The 23,452-nt window shown below is 42.6% G+C and overlaps 1 pseudogene; it reads left to right on the top strand.

Annotated features, from left to right (window-relative positions):
* Positions 1-5,546: 5,546 nt before the first annotated feature.
* On the top strand, positions 5,547-7,721 carry LOC101035866 (importin subunit alpha-1 pseudogene; annotated as a pseudogene).
* Positions 7,722-23,452: the final 15,731 nt, after the last annotated feature.

Here is a 23,452-nt window from a genome sequence, read left to right as displayed (position 1 = left end):
GTCTCCCCTGCCCTCCCCTGCAGCTCATGTGTTCTCCACAGCCCAGAGTAGAGGCCAGGGGGTTTTCCAGTCAGGCTTGTCAGATCCATTTCATTCCCGCCTGTTTTTCCATCTGCCTTGTCATAGGGTGTGTGGTACAGGCTTGTCTCTGCCAAATGCTTTAGTGGCTCTGGAATGGAGAAAGTAGCAGAAGCCCAGAGTGTTTATGCCATGGGAAAAGCTGGGCTTTTCCACAGATCATCCTTCTGCCCTGCCCCCAGGTTCTCATGCCCTACATGATTCCCAGGGGGCCACCCAGCAATTAAGATACAGTTTTGGAGAGCAGAAGGCTCTGACAGCCCCACAAATCAGCCTCCATATCCCCACCCCCGACACACACACATCCCAGTCCCTCCCAGAACAATACTATCGAGTCATCTTGAGCAATGGCACCAGAAAATTCCAGCATAATGAAAGAAAACAGAGGCCTGTCTTTCTGGCTGCTGGTGCAATTTCAATAGAAAGCCCTTCTTAAGCAGGAAGAAGCAATTCTTCTGCTATGTCCGTAACAAAAGCTGACCTCTTCCTTGGCGGCATTGGGTAGGCCCAGAATCAAGCTGGGGTTATTTCCCCACCATCACCATAGTCATAGCAACAGCTTTGATTAATGCGGTGGCCCATTAGAGGGATAATGTCAGCCCTAATCAGAAACGCCTCAAGTATCTCTCTTTGCATTTTGGTAAATGGCGTAATCACATTACGGCTGGATGTGTCTGGGAGCTGATTGCTGTCGCACAAGTCTGCTTGATTTTCCAGGTTAAGGGGTGTCAGGGGGCCCGAGATGCAGCTAATTACCGTGCATTGTTAGGAGTGTTTGGAGAGAGGACTGAGGCCATGGAAGCCACCAGGAATGTTCCTGCCCTATCCTTCCTTCCAAGTCCATAGGAGCGCCCTGGTCTGATGGTCTGTTTGCAAGGGTGCCTGCCTGAAGAAGATTGCTGAGAATCAGAGTGGGGTGCTGTTTGCTGTTCTTAAGCATAAGGGAAGCAGAGGCATGGTTGAAAAGAACAGGCAGGCAGCTAAGCTGGGCTTGGCTGTGCCTGCCCCTTGTCCATCAAGCTTGTGATGGACAGTCAGCTTCCTGTCATACCACGGGGCTGGAAAGCTGGCAGGAGGGCCCCACTTGGGCCTGGAGATAGGAAATGGCAGGGGTGACATGCAGTGCAAAGGCATGCAATGACTGTGGACTTGACTTGTTATAATAGCATTTGGCTGTTGGCAGGTTCTGCTTTGTCTGTTGAAGCTTCCTACTTGAGGGTAGATTCTTTCTGCGCCCTGGGGAGAGACTTCTCTTTCCCTCCCCTTTAGTAGCAGGGAAACCAAGGAAATGAGAGGTGACATGTCTCATCCCTGTACTCTCATCCTGAATGCATGCTAGGTTCCACTTCCCAAGAGATCCTTCCCACAAGGAAAGCTTTCTCTCTCTGCCTTCTAGCCTAGCTGCTTTTGTCTCTGTAAATCCATAGGTGACAGTAACAATAAATTGTCACCACCTATACTGAAAGATTAAGAAGAGGACCTGAGGAAATATGTGTTGAGCCCCCAGAGGCTATTTTTAGATATTCCTGGGAGGTTTTAAAAAAGGACTCACGCAGTTAACTATTTATGACTTTTTGAATGCAGGACAGAAATAGAAGGGCAGCACTTAGCTTCTTCTTCAAAGCTGGGGAGTAAATTCCTCTCAGAGACCTGAAACCACTCTGGGGCCATTAAATTTACTGTCTCTTGGGTGACATTTAATATCTAGCATAACTAATATCTAGTTTTTATTTTTGGCCATGGCAACAGTTTTTCTTTTCGGTTTTGAAAATTATCTCAAGAGTAGCTGAGGAAATTGAGTCATGGAGTGAGAACTATCTCAGAGTCACACGGTTGGTCTGTGGCCAAGCCCTGGTGGAAGCAAATCTCTTGCTATGTGGGCCAAGGTTCACTGCAGAAGGTTGAACTGAATGTCCCAGGGCAGGTTTGTGTGTGGAAAGTTCTTCAGGGAATACTCAGTCCAACAAATGGACAAGACGCTGTGGTATCATGGATCAACCAAGCTCCATTTGCATCCTTTCCTGGCTCTAGGCCAACTTTCCACCTGGACGAGTCAATATTCTTCCCAAGAAGATGTTGGATTAGGCATGTTAGAGGACACGGGCTCACTGCCTGCCTTGAAACCTCACACACTTGTATTGTATTATGAGCACAACATAATGAATTTGTAGGCTGGGTTGCACCTCAGGTCTGGGGGAAATTAGTAGAGTTTCTCCAATGGCTCCCCAAAGCCTTATGATGAACTTCCTAAAGTAGCCAATACCTTGATCATCCCTTCCTTTAAACTCGGCCAATCAGGGACTTGGAAATCGAGAATGTAGGGTCTGGCCTTGCACAGCCAATAGCTTTAAGCTAAACAAACCCAGAAGAGACTGGTATTTGTCTGAACAGAAAACCACAGAGAAATGAATTAACACCATGGTCAGAGTTTCCATTTGAGCCTTGCTGGCGCCCTCACCACAGAGGCTGCCTGTGCCGGCTGCCCCACTGCCTGCTGGCTCAGCCTAGTGCAAGTGCCTGGGCAAATCCAGACAGAAGCGGGGTGTGTGTGAACATTCTCTCCCTCATCCAGACTGCGGAGCTTCCCAAGCAGGGACTCAGCGGTCCAGCCTCTGCTACTGCCTCCGTCTGCCCCTCTGTCTGTTTCTGGTGACAACCACACTCAGCATGTGGCATGCCAGGGGCCAGTCCTTCGTAGCCAAGCAGCCTAATGTGCTGTATGGGTGTTCGTGATGCCCATTCCCACTGGACTCTCCAGTCTAGCAGTGCTGCCATTGTATACTTGGCTGGTCTGGCATCAACCACATTTGGAATTTGGCTTCATTGGACACTCTTCCCTGTCTAGTACCAGGGACTATAGTTGATTCTGTTTCTGTTGACAGCTGTCTTCTCCAGTCCTAGCTCAGCTCTTATCCCTAGCCTCACGTAGAGTGTTCTCATTACCACCTTGCACAGTACAGTCATGCATAGTTTTACCATGTGTCATTATGTGATTTCACTGTTGTGCAGACTTCCTAGAGTACACTTACACAAACTACTATACACCTAGGCTACATGGTTTAGCCTATGCTCCTAGACTGCAAACCTGTATTGTATGTTACTGTACTGAACCCTGTAGGCAACTGTAACACAATGGTAAGTATGTACGTATCTAACTTATCTAGGAAGAGAAAAGGTATAGTAAAAATGTGGTATAAAAAATAAAAAATGGTCCCTATATAAATAAGTTCCCTAAAAAAAATAAGTTCCCTATATAGGGAACTTACCATAAATGAAGTTTGCAGGACTGGAAGTTACAACCAAAAATAAAAACTAGATATTACTCAGCTGAGTGGTAAGTGAGTGTGAAAGCCTAGGACATTACGATACTGTTGTTGTTGAGACAGAGTCTCACTTTGTTGCCCAGGCTGCAGTGCACTGGCACAATCTCAGCTCACTGCAACCTCCAGCCCCTTGGGTTCAAGCAATTCTTGTGCCTTAGCCTCCTGAGTACGTGGGACCACAGGCGTGCACCACCACTCCTGGATAGTTTTTGTATTTATAGTAGAGACGGTGTTTCACTATGTTGGCTGATCTCGAACTCCTAGCCTCAAGTGATCCTCCCACCTTGGCCTCCCAAAGTGCTGGGATTATAGGCATGAGCCAGGGTGCCTGGCTACTGTATATTTTTATGTGACTGGAGCACAATAGGTTTGTTTACAGTAACATCGCCGCAAACGTTACAACAGCTATGCCGTCACTAGATAGGAATTTTTCAGCTCCATTATCATCTTATGGGACCACTGTTGTATACGTAGTCCTTCATTGACTGAAATGTCCTTATGTGATGCATAGCTGTAGTTGCATTTTAACTCATCTGTCTTCCCCATCAGACTGTGAGTTCCATGAAAGCAAAAATCTCTTCTGGTTTTCTCCTCATTGTATTCCCAGCACCTAGCACAGCATCTAGCAAAACAGCAATTTTTAGTCCATATCTGATCTATGAAAATGGAAAGGTGCTATCCTATTCCTGTAGAGGGGAGTGATCACTTACTTGGTTTTGGTGATGCACATCTATCTCTGTTCAGATTGAAAGAGCACGTTCATTGCAAACCATCTCTGGTAGAATTGTCACTTCTGAGCAAGTGTCTGTACAAAGACCTTGCTCATTACAAAAGAGGTATTGTAACAGCAATTGGTTCTCTTGGTTTATTTTACAATTATATTTAATTGCTCACCATTCTACCAATTAATCAAGTCTTCTGTTGCCCCAAGTAAGGAAATGTTTTAAAGAGGTGGATTAAAGGGGAAATTACACTTGATGGGAGAAGGTGAGGTCATGGCTCCGAGGTATCTTCAAGTGAGTCACAAAGTATCTCTAAACCTTAGTTTCCTCATCTGGAAATTGAGATGGTTGAACTCAGTAATCACTAAGTTTCTTTCCAGACTTATGGTCCAGTTAACTTATAATTTTGTTTCACTAATCCAAGGCTCCAAGCATGCTCTTTCTGTGTTGTGTTTTGGCCAAATCAGCAGCTCAGGGTTAAGCCTTTGCATGACTTTTCATATGTTGCCACCAGGTGGCAGGAGTGTGCCACAGTCCTTTGGTCCTATGCACAAAGAGCGTGAGCATCAGAGGCTGACTTAGGATGGTAGCTTTCTAAGAGCAGAGTCTGTCCATTTTTGAAATAGCAAACCCTCTTATTGATGAAAACACATTTACTTTTGTGCAAAAAGGACATTTTGAGAGTTAGCAATTACCATATTTAGAAATGACTGGGGACCCAGAGTTTCATGGTCCAGAATTTTAAGGACATGGTGCCCAGCCCCTGGTGGTCTTCTCACTCCCACTTTAGACCTGAGTAAGTCATGGCAGCCCATCACCCTAGCAGCCACTGTGTAATTCAGTGTCCCATGAGGAGCATCATGGGCTGAACCAGGGTTAATGGATTTATGCTGTTTCTTTGCTCTTTCCCGTCTTCATCAGGGAAAGAGATCAGGGCTAAGCCGACCATAATTTAGGGTCCCTATGTCCTTTAAAAAAAACCTTTAAACTATTTGCCTAATTACAATAAAGTTTTACCTAAACACAAACTCAGCAAAGAAAGTTGTCACCCCCCTGTGGTGGTTAGTTTTGTGTCAACTTGTCTGGGCCATGGTGTGCTCAGATATTTGGTCAAACATTATTCACAGTGCTCTTGTGAGTGTGTGTTTGGAAGAGATTAGCATTTAAATCTGTAGACTGAGTCAAGCAGATGGCCTTCCCTAATGTAGATGGGCCTCATCCAATCAGTTGAAGGCCTGAATAGAACAAAAGACTCTCCCTCCTCCAAATAAAAGAGGTTTCTTCCTACCTGGCTACTTTCTTCAAACTGGACAATGGCTCTTTCTACATCCCAAGCCTGCCAGTCTTCAGCCTAGAAGTTCACCATCAGCTCTCTTGTATCACACCCTGCAGATCTGGAGGCTTCTCAGCCTCTACAATCACATGGGTCGACTCCTTATAATAAATTCTGTTATATATGTGTGTATATATACATACGTGTGTGTGTGTGTGTGTGTGTAGAATATATAAAATACATGTATTATGTGTATATGTCTATATGCAAAATAATCCCATTTCTTCTGTTTCTCTGGAGAACTCTCACTAACACACTTCCTGGCTGGCCATTCATGCTTTGGCTATGCATTCTTTTCACACATTTCACACACTGATAACATATCTAGTCCTAGGTCCTGTGTTAGGCACCCAAAATAGAGAGTTGAACCCAGCTGCTCGACTTAACAGATTAAAGAACAACGGGGAATATAGTACAGAAATGAGGTGTCGCAGAGTAGAAGTCAGTGTGGAGCTGAGGAATGCTAAGGATGACCAGATACTGAAGGGGAGAAATAGAAACCCATTTCCTGATGCTGCTGCTTCTCCACTGCAGGAAAATCGTAACACCCAGGGCACTGTAAATTGGTCTATTGATGACATTGTCAAAGGTATAAATAGCAACAATGTGTCAAGTCAGCTCCAGGCTTCTCAAGCTGACAGGAAACTACCTTCTAGAGAAAAACAGCCCCCACCCCCCACCCCATAAACAACATAATCTGGGCTGGTTTAATTCCAAAATTTATATCCTTGTCCAGAACTGACTGTAGTCCCATTCAGTTTGAATCTGCTTGGGCGCTCACTAACATTGCTTCTGGGACATCAGAACAAACCAGTGCTTGTAGATGGAGGTGCCATCCAGCATTCGTTTCTCTGTTGGCATCTCCCTATGCTTACATCAGTGAACAAGCTGTATCAGCTCCAGGAAAGACTGCAGGTGATGGCTCAGTGTTCCAAGACTTGGTTACTAAGTACCGTGTAGTTGAGCCACTATTGGCTCTCCTTCCAGTTCCTGATATGTCATCTTTAGCGTGTGGTTACTTACATAGTCTTACCTGGACACTTTCAAGTCTTTGCTGCAACTAGAATCCTGCACCCTCATCAGATGCTGTTGAGGAAATTCTTCCTATCTGAGTTCGGTTCCTGCATCATGATGATCCAGAAGTGTTAGCAGACACCTGCTGGGCTCTTTCCTACCTAATGGTCCAAATGAATGAATTGACATGGTTGTGAAAACGGGAGTTGTGCCCCAACTTGTGAAGCTTCTAGGAGCTTCTGAATTGCTAATTGTGACTCCTGTACTAAGAGTTACAGGGAATATTAGTACAGATGAATAGACTTAGGTTGTGATTGATGCAGGAGCACTGGCCATCTTTCCCAGCCTTCTCACCAATCCCAAAACTAACATTCAGAAGGAAGCTACATGGACAATGTTAAACATCACAGCTGTCCATTGGGACCAGATACAGCAAGTTTTGAATCATGGATTAGTCCCATTCCTTGCCAATGTTCTCGCTAAGTCAGATTTTAAGACAGAAAAGGAAGCCATATGGGCTATGACCAACTATACCAGTGGTGGAGCAGTTGAACAGATTGTGTACCTCATTCATGTGGCATAATAGAACTGTTGAAGAACCTCTTAACTGCAAAAGATACAGAGGTTATTCTACTTATCCTGGATACCATTTCAAATATCTTTCAGGCTGCTGAGAAACTGGGTGAAACTGAGAAACTTAGTATGATGATTGAAGAATGTGGAAGCTTAGACAAAATTGAAGCTCTACAAAACCATGAAAATGAGTATGTATCAGGCTTCATTAAGCTTAGTTGAGTATTTCTCTGTAGAGAAAGAGGAAGATCAAAATATTGTGCCAGAACCTACCTCTGAAGGCTACACCTTCCAATTTCAGGATGGGACTCCTGAGACCTTTAACTTTTAGATCATTGTAGCTCTGAGGCATAAATTTGTTGTGTACTATGTTTGGTATAAGTTTGTCTTACTGTTTCTCTACTAAGAACTCTTTTTAAATATGGTTTGTTATTGCAGCACTTTTTGCACTGAGACTATACTTGAATAGTTCCAAACTGTATATACTGTATGAAGCTTGTCCTCTGAATGGTTTTATTTCTTTGTAGAATTTCATATCTCACAGTGTCCTGTAAATAAAGATCAAAGTCCGCACCCCCAAAAAGAAAAAAAAAACAAACAAAAAATAGAGAGGTGAACAAGTTAGCGTGATTCCTGCCCACGGAAAACTTTCAATCTACTGAGGGAGATAAACGATCAAATGCTCACACAAGTGGAAAAATGTAGCTACAGCAAGTGCTGCTGAGAGACAGGAATGGCCTCTGGGAGGAGCAGAAAGGAGAGGCTTGATCTGCACTGTAGCCACTAGCCACATATGCTCATTTAAATTCAAATTACATGGTGGCTCACACCTATTATCCCAGCACTTTGGGAGGCCAAGGCAGGTGGATCATCTGAGGTCAGGAGTTTGAGACCAGCCTGGCCAACATGATGAAACCTCGTCTCTACTAAAAATACAAAAATTAGCTGGGTGTGGTGGCAGGTGCCTATAGTCCCAGCTATTGGGAGACTGAGGCAGGAGAATTACTTGAACCTGGGACCTGGAGGTTTTAGTGAGCCAAGATCAAGCCACTGTACTTCAGCCTGGGTGACAAGAGTGAGACTTCATCTCAAAAAAAAAAAAAAATCTAATGACAGCCAAGCTCCATATGATGATGTTTCCATCGATTAAGGACCACATATATGACAGTGGTTCCATAAGATCATGATACTGTATTACTGTACATTTCTATGTTGAGATATGTTTAGATGCATAAATGCTGACCACTGTGTTACAGTTGCTGACAATGTTAAGTACAGTAACATGCTGTTCATATTTGTAGTCTGGTAGTGATAGGCTATACTACATAGTCTATGTGTGCAGTAGGCTATACCATCAAGGTCTAAGTACACTCTAGGATGGTCTCACAATGACAAAATCATCTAATGATGCATTTCTCATAATATGTTGCCATTGTTAAGTGGCACATGACTACAGTTAAAATTAAATGCAAATTAAATAATTAAAGCACTTTGGGAGGCTGAGGCAAGAGGATTGTTTGAGACCAGCCTAAGCTATATAAGGAGATACTATCCGTACAAAAAATAAAAATAAAATTACTCAAGCATGGTGGCACATGCCTGTAGTCTCAGCTGCTTGGGAGGCTGAGTTGGGAGGATCACTTGAGCCTGGGAGTTTGAGGCTACAGTGGGGCTGGGATCACACCCCTGCACTGCAAGCCTGGGCAACACAGCGAGACTCTGTCTTCAAAAAAGAAAAAGCTCCTCAGTTACACATATGAAGTGCACAGTAGCTGCATGTAGTCAGCAGCGACTGTATTGGACAGCACAGATAATAGGACATTTCTATTGTCACCAAAACGAATAGTGCTGATCTAAAGGAAGGTTTTTCAAATTCAGCAGTAGTAATATTTTTGGTCAGATAATTCTTCGCTGTCGAGGGCTGTCCTGTGTGCTGCAGGATGTTTATCAGCATCACTCGATGCCAGTAGCTGTAACTTCCCTTGCCCGGTTATGACAAGCAAAATGTCTCCAGACATTGCGAAGTAGCCCTTGGGAGGCAAACATCCCCCCAGTTCAGAACCACTCAGCTAGAGGACACTCAGAGAGAAATAATTTTAGTAATCAGAATGCAGAGTGGTAAGGGCTTTGAGGTGGGTAAACCAAGGTGTTGTCAGAACATGGGAAGAAAATTCTCATGTCAGACTGGAGGACACCAGGGAAGGCTTCCCCAGGAAGTTGACTCCCAAGCCACATCTTGAAAGGCAAGACAATGGCAGCAACAAGGCTTGATACCACCTGGCATGTCACTAGTTCCACCATCAACCTCTTCCTACCTTCATCATCTGTTCTGGTCCCTGGATTGTTCTGGTTCCATGCTACACTCAGAGACTGCTGTGTGAACTCTACTTCCCTTCATTCCCGTCCCCCCCTTCCTTTTTTTTAAAGGTTACTAGTCTTGTGATGTTTAAAAATCTCAGCTGGGTGCAGTGGCTCACACCTAGAATCCCAGCATTTTGGGAAACTGAGAGAGGAGGTTTGCTTGAGCCCAGAAATTTAAGACCAGCTTGGGCAACATAGCAAGACCCCTTCTCAACAAAAAGTTTTAAAATTAGCTGGGCATAGGGGCATGTGCCTGTAGTCCTAGCTACTAGGGAGGCTGAAGGCGAGCGGGCTGCTTGAGCCCAGGAATTCAAGGCTGCAGTGTACCATGATTATACGACTGAACTTCAGCCTGGGTGACAGAGTAGATCCTGTCCCCCAAAAAGAAGAGATTTCTTGTTCTTTCTTGATTTGCTTAGGGCTCTTAACGTGGCCAAAAGAGCTAGTTCAACAAAAAAGATATCACCTGTAAAGACAGGCCACATGAGACTCAAGACAGGAGCCCAAGCTCATCCAGATCTCATGGAGATGTGAGTGGGAATGTCATTGCACACAAAGGCTGCTCTGTCTCTTGAGGGCTTCACAACCTCACTTAAGACATCTCTGCTGCTCTCTGTACATGACCTCCAATCTCACCTGCCTGCTGATCTGTTTTCTCCTCCTGCAGTTGCAGATAGTCCATAATGACCACCCAGTTCCCTCTACAGTAGGGTTACTCTTCCTAGTCCTTTGACTTCATTGTCAGCTGGAACTGGCCTATGTGAATTTAGCTCAACATCCTACATAGGAATATAATAGACCTAATTTATCTTTTTTCTATAAAGGCCATACAAGTTAAGGGCTCCTAGTCTAAAAGACAGTTCCCAGCTGGGGCTGATGCCTACCCCTATTCCGTGCCACTTGGTACGGAGTCTGACTGTGTCTGCTCAGTGGGGAACCTGCAGTGGGAGATAAGGGAAAGCCAGGCACCCTGTACACAGTTGGCCCAACTTCTGCTAGTCTGGGATAGTTTCTTATTTCGTTTTTCCCTTTTTGTCATCAAGTTGCTCTGGAATTTACCCAGATTCCTCCATTTCCTTATCTTTAATCAACTCCTTACTTTCTTCCATCACCTAGTACAGTACCTAGCACATAGTAGATGCTCAATAAATATTTGATGTATTGAAGCCCATAAGACTGCCAGGAACATACGTACAGTCAAAGACACGTAGGTTTATTGATCTTGCTGCAGTGAGGAAGAGAACATGATTTCTCAGTAAGAGAGCATTAGAGGGATTTATTAAAGGATTTGGGTTTTGGCTAGTTTATTGTAAGGGAAAACTAGAGAAACAAGAGCCAGATTTGTATTAGATGTTATTAGGATATGATGACAATTCAGCAACTTGGTATCTGAGAAATTCTTGTTGAGGAAGTAGGAAGAGCAAAATGGGGCTGGGATGTCACTGGTAAGAAAGTAATAATAGTCATCTCCCAGAGGTAACTTTTTTAGCTCTAATGTGGCCCTGACTCTGTTTGCATAGAAACATTATTTATTGCAGTCTGATTGACAACAGGATTAATTTTTGTAATATTTTCAGTTAAATTTTTTAAATAACTGAATGAGTATTTACTCAAATGAAGAAGCAATTGCAATGAGTTACAGGCAAGGGCGAGATGCCATGTTTAAGCCAGCCAAAGTGACTCTTTATATTATCTTTCAAGTGATTGCTTTTTACTGATGTTGAACAAAATTGGCCTTTAGTATAATGATGTAAAACAGATTCATCTGAGGCTTCCTCTACCATTTTGAAATAAATGGTGCTGTACGTGTTCCATTGTCAGTATTTTCACCCTTCTTTATTTTGATTGCTCATTCAAGGATACTCTGCAATTGGCTAGTGTTCCTCTTCAAATATGGTCTGACACATTCCAGATATTGTCTGCTTGGAGCTAAAAACAGTAGGTCAATTACTTCCTGAGTTTGTAACACCATGCTCATGGGATACACTTTTTTTTTTCCAGTAGTCATATTACCCTATATGTTCACATAAGGCCAGAAGTTTAAGTCCAGCCTGGGCAACACAGCAAGACCCCTTCTCTGTAAAACGTTTTAAAATTAGCTGGGTATGGTGGTGTGTGCCTGTTGTCCTAGCTACAGGCTTGACTTGGTTAGGGCTCTTAATGTTTTTAAGCAAGAGCACCTGGTCTAGTATTTGATTTTGGAATCTGAATAAAAAGTGAATTTGTCATTACAAATTTTTTTCATTCTTACTCAGCATTCTGGAAGGTTGGAAAAAATACCTATTATATTTGCTTTTCTTCTGCCTTTTTTTTGTATGCAATTTGATTAACATAACTTCTCTGTAATTCATGCACAACATTGGCTGAATGTTGAACTGGACACATGGAAAAACAGAATCTCTCTAGCTTTAGGAAGTCTTCAGGCAACACTCTTCTGTCATGTTTGTTGGACTGCTTTCAATTTATTAACCCATTGTATTAGTCAGGGTCCTCTAGAGGAACAGAACTAATAGGATAAATGTATATATGAAGGTTAGTTTATTAGGGAGTATTGACTCACACGATCACAAGGTGAAAGTCCCATAATAGGCTGTCTGCAAGCTGGGAAGCAAGGAAGCCAGTCTGAGTCCCCAGTCCTCAAAAGCAGGGAAACTAGCAGTGTAGCCATCAGTCTGTGGTTGAAGGTCTAAGAGTCCAAAAGCTGAAGAATTTGGAGTCTGATGTTCAAGGGCCAGAAGCCTTCAGTATGGGAGAAAGATGTAGGTTGGAATACTCAGCCAGTGTGGTGTTTCTGTGTTCCTCTGCCTGCTTTTATTCTGGCTGCTCTGGCAGCTGATTATATTGTGCCCACCCAGGTTGAGGGTAGGTCTGTCTGCCTTTTCCAGTCCACTAACTCAAATGTTAGTTTCCTTGGGCAACACCCTCACTGACACACCCAGGAAAAATACTTTGCATCCTTCAGTCCAATCAAGTTGACACTCAATTATTTACCATCACACCCATACACATTTCACCCCTGTGTGAGTATACGGGGAGCTTCTGGCTATTGCATATTTTCAGGAAGTTACTGTAGTTTGAAGCATCGGGAGGAATGGAGAGGATTTGGGGAAGTGGGAGCAGGAAGACCAGTGAAGATTGTAGGGAACAATACAAGAGTGGTCCATTTGTTCTTAAAGTAGGACAAGTGGCATTGGAAATGGACAGGAAAATGTTGTTGCTAGAAATATGAAAGAAAAATTCAACAAGTCTCCATGAACAAAAAATGAATATAGGCAGAAATAGGGAAAAGACAGGTTTAGAGTGTGAGTAATTTGGATGGTGTTGGTGAAGATAAAGAGGTCTTGGGAAGAAGTTGTTTGGGGCATAATTGAATGGTGAAGGGAAATTCTTGCTGAAATGTGTGAGGCAAAAGTACTAGCAAGATTTGAGTGTTGTTGTTTTTTTTTTTTTTTTTTTTTGGTGGGGGGTCTAAATTCTGGGCAATTTTTTTGTCTTTATTTTAGGGCATTGTTCACTTTGTTTTTACAAGACCCATTTGAGGACTGTAGGACTAATTCGTTTTTGCAAAAGTGCATTTGAGGCTCAGAGGAGCTAACGTTTTTGTCCAAGGGTATACCCTGTAGGAAGAGTGCCCCCCTGGGGATGTAGAAGTAACCAGACATATGCCCATCCTCTCTTACAGAACAGTAAAGGTCATTGCTAACTCACTTAAGTTTGGAGAAGACAGAAGACTGCATTTAATTCAGTCTGGTGGGAGTGAGGAAAAGAATAGGAAGGATTCTAAGAGGATACAGTGTAATGGAATGGAAGGTCAAGTCAGAGAAAGAAGGATATTCCAGGCAGAGAGAACAACATGCAACTATAGAATGCTTAGGAAACAGCAAAGAAATTTATTTCTGCTAGAGTGGATCAGCTGGAAAGGTGGCAGGAGGGGTAGTCAGGGCCCAGCTGGGGGAAGTCCATTCATGCCAGACTGGAGTTTGGACTTGACATTGTTTGCAATATAAAGCCAGTAAAGATTTTAAATGATAGGATTAATCCAACAGGATTGAATTGACATGGTAGAAAGATAATTCTGGCGGTAAGTTGAAGCCTTGATTACAAGGGAAGAAATAGGAGGCCCTTCAGAAATCCAAGGATGATAGTAGTCTGGCAGGCATATAGTAGTCTTGCAAGGCAGAAGCAAGAGTAATGGGACAGAGAATACTGACTCAAGACATGGAATGAAGAATGCAGAAGACTTAGAGACTGCTTTGATGCAGAGATTTGGGAAATGGGACAGTAAGGAGGACCCTGGGATGGTGGCTGAAGTCACCGGTTAGATAGTCAGGTCATTAGCAGAGATAAGAAACTAGGAGGGTGAATAGATTAGTTGGGGAAAGAAAGCAAGATGAAGATTCAACTCTAGCTTTGCATGTGCTGACTGTGAAGTGTTTTGTGACAATTGAGAAGAATTGTTCAATAGGGAACTGAATATTTGGGTTTATAAAAGATGCGAAGTTTGGGCTAAAGACAAAATGCCCTTAGGGACATTATGGTTTGGGTCATATAGTTGATTCTCTTTATTTATGGTAGTTATGTTCTACAAAGTCACCAAAAACACTGAATTAGTGAACATGGAGCCATTGCTCCTAGAGGAAATATAGGGTTAGGTTTCTGTAAGCCTTTGGTCATAATATTTTTATCAACTAATAAGTGCATAACCTTGTTTTATGTGTGTTTCCATTTAAAGATGCCTTATTTAATATATATTGTTAATTCACTAACATTAAACTCATGGTCAACAACACTATAACTTAAGCCTAATTGAAGCTTTTCTCGTGCATGTATTTTCTCTCTAAGGAAGATCACAATCATCTGGCACTTAGAAACTCTAGCCAGCACTTCAGCACTGTGCTTTAGAGCCATCATGAACAGCCAAATCACCAAGAAAATGCATACAAATGCAAAAAAAAAAAAAAAAAAAAAAAGGCAGAGGTCCTAAATAGACCATGGAAAGGAGAGTTGTTTACAGTATAAAAGCTAAAATAGGAGCACTGCCATGTTCAACCTTAGCTGCTCTGTTCATGTTCATGAATGACCCTAACACTGCCCAGGAATATTGATTTGGTGGTTACAAATAAATTTTAGTGAGTAGCCAAATTATTGAATCATGAGGATGCAGGATATTTAAAACCATGAATGTTTGGTTGATGTCATTTTGAGAAGGATTAGAATGAGAGTGAGAGGCTAAAATATGCCCTGGGTACACTGACACTTGGTAAGTGGGCAGCAGCAAAGATAATGTGGAAGGAAGACTTAGGAAGAGGAGCAGGACAGTGAGGTTTAATACCCATAGAATACAAAGTTTCAAGAGCAGGAGTACTCAAGAGAATCCATCATAATTAATTAAGGTAAGGACTAAAGAGTGCCCACTAGATTTTACAAACAGGAGGATACCTTGAAGAAAACAGTGTCCGCGAATTTGTGAGGCTTGAAGCCACACAGCTGAAGGTTGAAGAATAAAGATTGGAAAAGTGGCAATTCAAGTGTTTATTACCCTTTTGATATACTCAAATGGAAAGAGAAGGAAAAAGATGGTTCAATGGCCAGAGAGAACCATAAAGTGTTCTAGTTTTGTTGGCTGAAGGGTTGATTAATTTAACTATGGTTGAAAGGAGACCGGTAGAGAGGGAGAGGTAAGAAATACAGAAGAGAGAGGATGTGGCAGATAGAGTAAAGTCCATGAGTGGGCAGACATGAGATCGGGCTTTGGCTGCACAGGGAGGATGCAGGAAGGGAGGGCTATAGATGAGAGTAAATTTTCCGTTCTTTGAATATGCCAAATTCACCCCTCCTAAGGGCCTTTGCAACTGCTGTTCCCTCTGTCCAGAAAGCTCTTTCTCCCATGTCCTCATGGCTTTATCTGTGGATCCTCATATTGACTGGCTGCTTGTTATTCAGACCTCAGCTCAAATGTCTCCTTCTCAGAGAGGCTGTCCCTGACCATCCAGCTAAAAGTAGTCCTTCTGCACCATCACCTGAAATTATCTTATTTTTTTTTTTATCAGTTTACTTGATTCATTCCCATCTGCTCACTCAACTGTGAGCTCCATGACAGCTGGGACCTTTGTCTGTCCTGATCGCAGATATACTCCCGGTGCCTGGCATGTGTTTGTTGAACGAATGAACAGCATGCAGAAAACAGGGTGGAAGTTTACTTGAGGGGAGGGTCAGGTTTTGTCTTATTCCTCTTTGTACTCTGATGCCTCACAGAGAGTAGGCGTTCAGTACTGAATGCAAAAATGAATAATCATTCCACTCCCAGGTATGTATACCAAAGAACTGAAAAGAGATGTTCAAACAAAGACTTGTACAAAAATTTGTTCAGAGCAACATTATTCTTAATATACAAGAGGTGGGAACAGCTCAAATGTCCATCAACTGATGAGTAGATAAACAAACCAAAAACTGGGATGTAGTCATGTGATAAAGTATTATTCAGCCATAAAGAGGAAGTTCTGATAAGTACCATAATATGCCTGAACCTTGAAGACTTTATGCTAACTGAAAGAACTCAAATACAAAAAACACATATTGTATGATGTTATTTATATGAAATGTCCAGATACGACAAATTCAGAGAGACGGAAAGTAAGACTAGTGGTTTCCAGGGGCTGGGGGAAAGGGGAATGTGGAGTGAGTGTTTGATAAGTACAGGTTTATTTCTGGGGTGATGGAAATAGAATTAAATAGCAGAATTAGATAGTATTGATAGTTGTGCAACACCATTAATATACTGAAAGCCACTGAATTGTACACACTAAAATGGTTAATTTTATGTTTTCTTTCTTTTTTTTAGGCAGGGCCTTGCTCTGTCACCCAGGCTGGAGTGCAGATCACAGCTCACTGCAGCCTCAACTTACCCGGGCTCAGGTGATCCTCCAACCTCAGCCTCCTGAGTAACTGGGACTACAGGTATATGCCACCATACTCAGCTAATTTTTTCATAGCAATGGGATTTTGCCATGATGCCCAGCCTCACCTCAAACTCCTGAGCATCAGTGATCTACCCACCTCAGCCTTCTAAAATGCTGGAATTACAGGCATGTATTAGTCCATTTTCATGCTACTGATAAAGACATAGCTGATACTGGGAAGAAAAAGAGGTTTTGTTGGACTTACAGTTTTGCATGACTGGGGAGGCCTCAGAATCATGGCAGGAGGTAAAAGGCACTTCTTACATGGCAGCTACGAGAGAAAAATTAGGAAAAACCAAAAGCAGAAACCCCTGATAAACCTATCTGATCTTGTGAGACTTATTCACTATCACGAGACCAGTATGGGGAAAAACTGGCCCCCATGATAAAATTACCTCCACTGGGTCCCTCCCACAATGTAGGGGAATTCTGGGAGATACAATTCATATTGAGATTTGGGTGGGGACACGGTCAAACCATATCATTCTGCCCTTGGCCGCTACAAAACTAATGTCTTCACATTTCAAAACCAATCATGCCTTCCCAACAGTCCCTCAAAGTCTTAACTCAATTCAGCATTAACCGAAAAGTCCACAATCCAAAATCTCATCTGAGATAAAGCAAGTCCCTTCTGCCCATGAGCCTGTAAAATTGAAACCAAGCTAGTTACCTCCTGGATACAATGGGGGTACAGGCATTGGGTAAATGCAGCCATTCCACATAGGAGAAATTGGCCAAAACAAAGGGGATACAGGGCCCATGCAAGTCTGAAATCCAGCAGGGCAGTCAAATTTTACAGCTCCAAAATGATCTCCTTTGACTCCAGGTCTCACATCCAGGTTACACTAATGCAAGAGGTGGATTCCCATGGTCTTGGGAAGCTCTGTCCCTGTGGCTTTGCAGGGCACAGCCTCCCTCCCAGCTGCTTTCACAGGCTGGAATTGAGTGTCTGGCTTTTCCAGGTGCACAGTGCAAGCTGTCAGTGGATATACTATTCTGGGGTCTGGAGTACATTGGCCCTCTTCTCATAGCTCAACTAGGTGGTGCCCCAGTAGGGACTCCATGTGGGAGCTCCAATCCACGTTTCCCTTCTGCAATGCCCTAGCAGAGGTTCTCCATGAGGCCCCTGGCCCTGCAGCAAACTTTTACCTGCATATTCAGGCATTTTCATACATCTTCTGAAATCTAGACAAAGGTTCCCAAACCTCAGTTCTTGACTTCTGTCACCCACAGGCTCAACACCACATGGAAGGTTCAGGGCTTGGGGCTTCCACCCCTTTCAGCCACAGCTGGAGTGGCTGGGAAACAGGGCACCGAGTTCCTAGGCTGCACATAGCATGAGGACCCTGGGCTCAGCTCACAAAACCACTTTTTCTTCCTGGGCTTTCTGGCCTGTAATGGGAGGGGCTGCTGTGAAGGCCTCTGACATGGCCTGGAGACATTTTTCCCACAGTGTTGGGGATTAACATTAGGATCCTTGTTACTTATGCAGATTTCTGCAGCCAGCTTGAATTTCTCTCTAGAAAATGGGTTTTCCATATATATATATATATATATATATATATATATATATATATGTATATGGAAAGGATGCAAATTATCCAAACTTTTATGCCCTGCTTCCCTTATAAAACTGAATGCCTCTAACAGCACCCAAGTCATATCTTGAATGCTTTGCTGCTTAGAAATTTCTTCCACCAAATACCCTAAATCATCTCTCTCAAGTTCCAAGTTCCACAAATCTCTAGGGAAGGGGCAAAATGCTGCCATTTTCTTTGCTGAAATATAACAAAAGTCACCTTTGCTCTAGTTCCCAACAAGTTCCTCATCTCCATCTGAGACCACCTCAGCCTGGACCTTAGTGTCCATATCACTAGCATTTTGGTCAAAGCCATTCAACAAGTCTCTAGGAAGTTCCAAACTTTCCCACATTTTCCTGTTTTCTTCTGAGCCCTCCAAACTATTCCAACCTCTGCTTGTTACTTAATTCCAAAGTCGTTTCCACATTTGTTGGAGATCGTTTCAGCAATGCCTCACTCTATTGATACCAATTTACTGTATTAGTCCATTTTCATGCTACTGATAAAGACATACCCGAGACTGGGAAGAAAAAGAGGTTTAATTGGATTTACAGTTCCACATGGCTGCGGAGGTGTCAGAATCATGGTGGGAGGTGAAAGTTACTTCTTACATGGCGACGGCAAGAGAAAAATGAGGAAGAAGCAAAAGGGGAAACACCTGATAAACCAATCAGATTTCATGAGACTTATTCACTATCACGAGACCAGCATGGGAAAAACTGGGCCCCATGATTCAATTACCTCCCCCTGGGTCCCTCCCACAACACGGGGGAATTCTGAGAGATACAATTCAAGTTGAGATTTGGGTGGTGACACAGCCAAATCAAGGCATGAGCCACTGTGCCCAGCCAAATTTTATGTTAAATAAATTTTACCTCAATAAAAAGCACATAATGGATCTATCTACATATAATGTGTAACCAAACTCTGCAGCACACAGGATTGATACTTCAGACTCATCTACTGACAAGTCTTAGAGCCACTTAAAGCAACCCTGAAGCATGAATCTACCAAATAGATACATTATTCAGAGTCATCAAGTCACTACTCACAGGATTCTCGAAGTATTTCTTCAGACTGTGAGCTCTCAAGTCTTTTGCATGAAAACAACTTGATTTTTAGATAGGGCTTTAGGGAAGCATTTATTGCATGAAAGGAAGAAGATCTGCTTTGGGTAATTGCAAATGCTACCACTACATGTAGAAATGCTTATTTAGTCACCAGAGTCCATTTCCTCATCTCTTCACCTTCAAGCCATGACTCAGGACAGTCAGCGCTTCTGAGTGGTTATCTGTCCTTCCATGATGTTTGGGGGAGGAGGCCCAACATGGGGTTTCTGAGTGAAAAAAAAAGACCACAGCAGAGGCACTGGTAGCTGTGATGTGAGCTCAGTGTGCTCTGGGGGCAGACACCCCCCTCCCCCAGGCTTTCCAGGAGCCCTGAAAAAGCTACAGGAGTGATGCCTCTTATTTCTAGCTGTGAACAGACCTCTAGTGGCAGCTGCTGAAATTAACCTGCTCTCTCTAGAGCCCCCTCTGGAAATGGATGTGATGATTACCTTTCCCTCAAACATTACTGGTTACAGCCATTCCAGGAGAACAGAACATTTCTAGCAACATTAAACTCCCTGCAGGTCTGGTTTGGCAAATGTGCTCTTTAAACTCTCTGAGCAAATTTTCTATATTGCCCCTTTTCTATGTGGGCTGAACCATGGACTTTAAAGATACCTTGTGCTGACAGTCACAAGCCTCCAGTTCTCCTAGGCACTGGGAAGAAGACCCAAAGGCAAGATGTTTTATGTGAAAGGAGTTTGAAAGTCAGGCACACCTGGTCCCCTTACCAAAGAAAAGAATGCCTATGAATGGTGATATCTGAACTGGAATCAAGTTCAGGCTTCAATGGGCATAATTCCTACTTGTTATCGGACAGTGGTTCTCAAACTTATGCCAAACAACTCAGTGTCAGATCCTTTTCTCCCAAGGAGGCTGCTCTTATGACCTCCTCTAAAGTCAGATAATCATGCCCTGCTCTGTGTTCTTCTATTTTGGCACTTCTTTTTTTTTTTTTTTTTAAAGAAGAGGAAGAAAGAGAAAGAGGAAGAGGGAGAGAGGATGGGGGTATTGCTTTATTGCCCAGGCTAGAATGCAGTCTAAATATGGGTATGCCTATAATTGTCCTTAATAATGGAGACATGAAAGAAAATGAGGGAAGAGAATAACAAACAAGGAGCCAACCAAGATTTCATTTAAACTTCTAAATTGATATGATGTGGTACTGATAAGAGTGTATATTTTGTATATTTAAAGTGGAGAGTTCTATAAATGTTAATTACATTTACTTGTTCCAGATCTGAGTTCAAGACCTGAATATCGTTGTTAATTTTCTGTCTCATTGATCTGTCTAATATTAATGTTGAAGTCTCCCACTATTATTATGTGGGAGTCTAAGTCTCTTTATAAGTCCTGTATGTCTAGGTATTCCTGTATTGGGTGCGTATATATTTAGGATCTTTAGCTCTTCTTGTTGTTGCATCGATCCTTTTATCATTATATAATGTCCTTCTTTGCTTCTTTTGATCTTTGTTGCTTAATTGTAACTTCTGCTTTTTATTTATTTATTTTAGCTCTCTGTTTGGTTGGTAAATCTTTCTCCATCCCTTGTTTAGAGTCTTTGTGTATCCTTGAATGTGAGATGGATCTGGATGCAGCATACTGATGGGTTTTAGTTTTTTATTCAAATTGCCTGTCTTTGGATTGGGGGATTTAGTCAATTTAAATTTAGAATTAATAATAATATATGTGAGTTTAATACTGTCATTAGCTGGCTATTTTGTCCATTAGTTGATGTAAATTCTTCATTATATTGATGCTCTTTTTGATAATTTTTTTAGAAAGGCTGATACTGTTTGTTCCTTTCATATGTGTAGTGGTTCTTTCAGAAGCTCTTGCAAAGCAGGCCTGGTGGTGATGAAATCTCTGAGTGCTTGCTTATTCACAAAAAACTTTATTTTTCCTTCACATGTGAAGCTTAGCTTGGCTGGATGTGAAATTCTGGGTTGAAAGTTCTTTTCTTTAAGGATGTTGAATATTGGCCCCCACTCTCTTCTGGCTTGTAGGGTTTCTGCTGAGAGATCTGCTGTAAGTCAGATAGGCTTCCCTTTGTGGGTAACCTGACCTTTCTCTCTGGCTGCCCTTAGTATTTTCTCCTTCATTTCAACCCTGGTGAATCTGACGATTATGTGCCTTGGAGTTGCTCTTCTTGAGGAATATCTCTGTGGTGTTCTCTGTATTACCTGGAGTTGAATATTATCCTGCCTTACTAGGCTGGGAAAATTTTCCTGAATAATGTCCTGAAGCGTATTTTCCAGCTTGGATTCATTCTCTTCGTCACATTCAGGTACACCTATCAAGCGTAGATTAGGTCTTTTCACATAGTCCCATATTTCTTGGAGACTTTGCTCGTTCCTTTTTATCCTTTTTTCTCTCGTCTTGTCTTCTTGTTTTATTTCATTGAGTTGATCTTCGACCTCTGATATCCTTTCTTCTGCTTGATCAATTCGGCTGTTAAAACTTGTGCATACTTCACGTAGTTCTCGTATTGTGTTTTTCAGCTCCATCAATTCACTTATTTTCCTCTCTAAATTTTGTATTCTTGTTGACATTTCGTCAAACCTTTTTTCAAAGTTCTTAGTTTCTTTAGATTGTGTTATAACAAGTTCTTTTAATTCACAGAAGTTTCTTATTATCCACGTTTTGAAGCCTGCTTCTGTAATTGGAACCCACTCGTTCTCCATCAAGCCTTGTTTCATTGCTGATGAGGAACTGGGATCCCCTGCTGAGGAAGAGGCGTTCTGATCTTGGGTATTCTCAGCCTTTTTTGACCGTTTTCTTCCCTTCGTTGTAGATCCATCCATCTGTGGTCTTTATAATTACCGTCTTTGTAATTGGGTTTCTGAGTGGACATCCAACTTACTGATTCCCAGCGCCGAAATCCGAGCAACCCACTGCACCGACTAAATCAGCGGCGTTAAGATTGAGGGTGCCTTTCCGACTCTGCACCAAGAACCGACGCTCCGAGGCGCTGGCAAAACCGCCTTGCCGGTCACAAGAGTCGCGCTGGCGACCCGTGGGGCTCCTCCGCTGGGAATCTCCTGGTGCGTGAGCAACAAGAATTCATGTGAAGGTGTGGCGTCCTCTCCTTCTTTGCGCTTTCAGTGGGAGCTACAATCCCGAGCTGCTAGTGATCAGCCATTTTGGATCTCTCTCCTATTTTGGCACTTCTTGTAGTGGGGTCATTTATTAATTCATTTCATTCATTGATTCAACAAGTATTTATTGATCAACTTTGAGTAAGATACTGTTCTAGGTGCTAGGGACAAAGTAGTGAATATATATATATATATTATATATATATATATATACATGTATATACACACACATATATATTCAGTCTATTTGTGGGACACCATAAAATATTGATATATGGAATCTAAAATAAAATGTCTGTGAATAAAAGCAAAGTTGGGTAAGGACAAAGGAGTGTAGTGGGTCAACAGGGATTAGTAATTTTTAATAAGTTGATCAGGGAAGGGCTCTCTGTTAAGATGCCATTTGAACAGAGGGCTTGATGAAGGAAAGCATGCAGAGGACACTGGGCAAAGGAGGGATATGATGTGAGCCCTTTGCACAGGATCACTCTAGGTGTTGAGGGGAGACCAGAGTGAAAGGAGCATGGAAGCAGCAGAGAGCTCAGTCGGGAGCCTATTGTTGGAATCCAGATGGAAACTGTAGTGGCTTCAACCAGGGTGGACACAGTGGTGTGGAAAAAGGTGGATGCATTTTTAAGATGGAGCTTGCAGGATTTGCTGAGGGACTGGATGTGAGAGAAAGGAGAGCCAAGGGTAATTCCGAGTTTGAATGCCTGGAAGAATGGAGTTGCCATTTCCAAAATAGGCAAAAATGTGGAAGGGAAATTTAAAACAGGAAAATCAAGAGTCTGGTTTTGAACTTGTCAGGTCTAAGATGTCATTTAGCCATCCAAGAGGAGATGTCAATGAGGCAGTTGTAGATAAAAGCCTGGATTTCAGGGAGAGCTCCAGGTTGGATCTGTACATTTGAGAGTTGTCAGAGTACAGATGGCATTTAAAGAGTAGTATAAAATCATCATCATTCTCCAGGAAGTAAAAATAGATATGGAGTAAAAAAAGAGAAGCAGCCCAAGAATCAAGCTCTGGGGCACGGGGGCAGCGAGGGAAGGACACTGAGAATGAGTGTGAGGTGAAGCAGGAAGAGAGCCACAAGAGAGTCATGTTTTGGGAACAAAGTGAAGAAAGTGCTCCAAGAAGGAGTAAAATGAGCTGGGAGTTTGAGAAAGTAGAGAACTGAGGATTGACTACTGCATTTGGCAACATGGAGGTCATGGTGACCTTGCAAGAAGTCTTCCAGCAGAATGTCCAGACCAAAAACCTGATTACAGTGACTTCAGGAGATTAAAGGAGAAGAAGCGCTGA

This window comes from Saimiri boliviensis, chromosome 2 (genome assembly GCF_048565385.1).
Source record: "Saimiri boliviensis isolate mSaiBol1 chromosome 2, mSaiBol1.pri, whole genome shotgun sequence".
Lineage (NCBI taxonomy): Eukaryota > Metazoa > Chordata > Mammalia > Primates > Cebidae > Saimiri > Saimiri boliviensis.
This window is presented reverse-complemented; position numbering and strand designations above follow the sequence as displayed.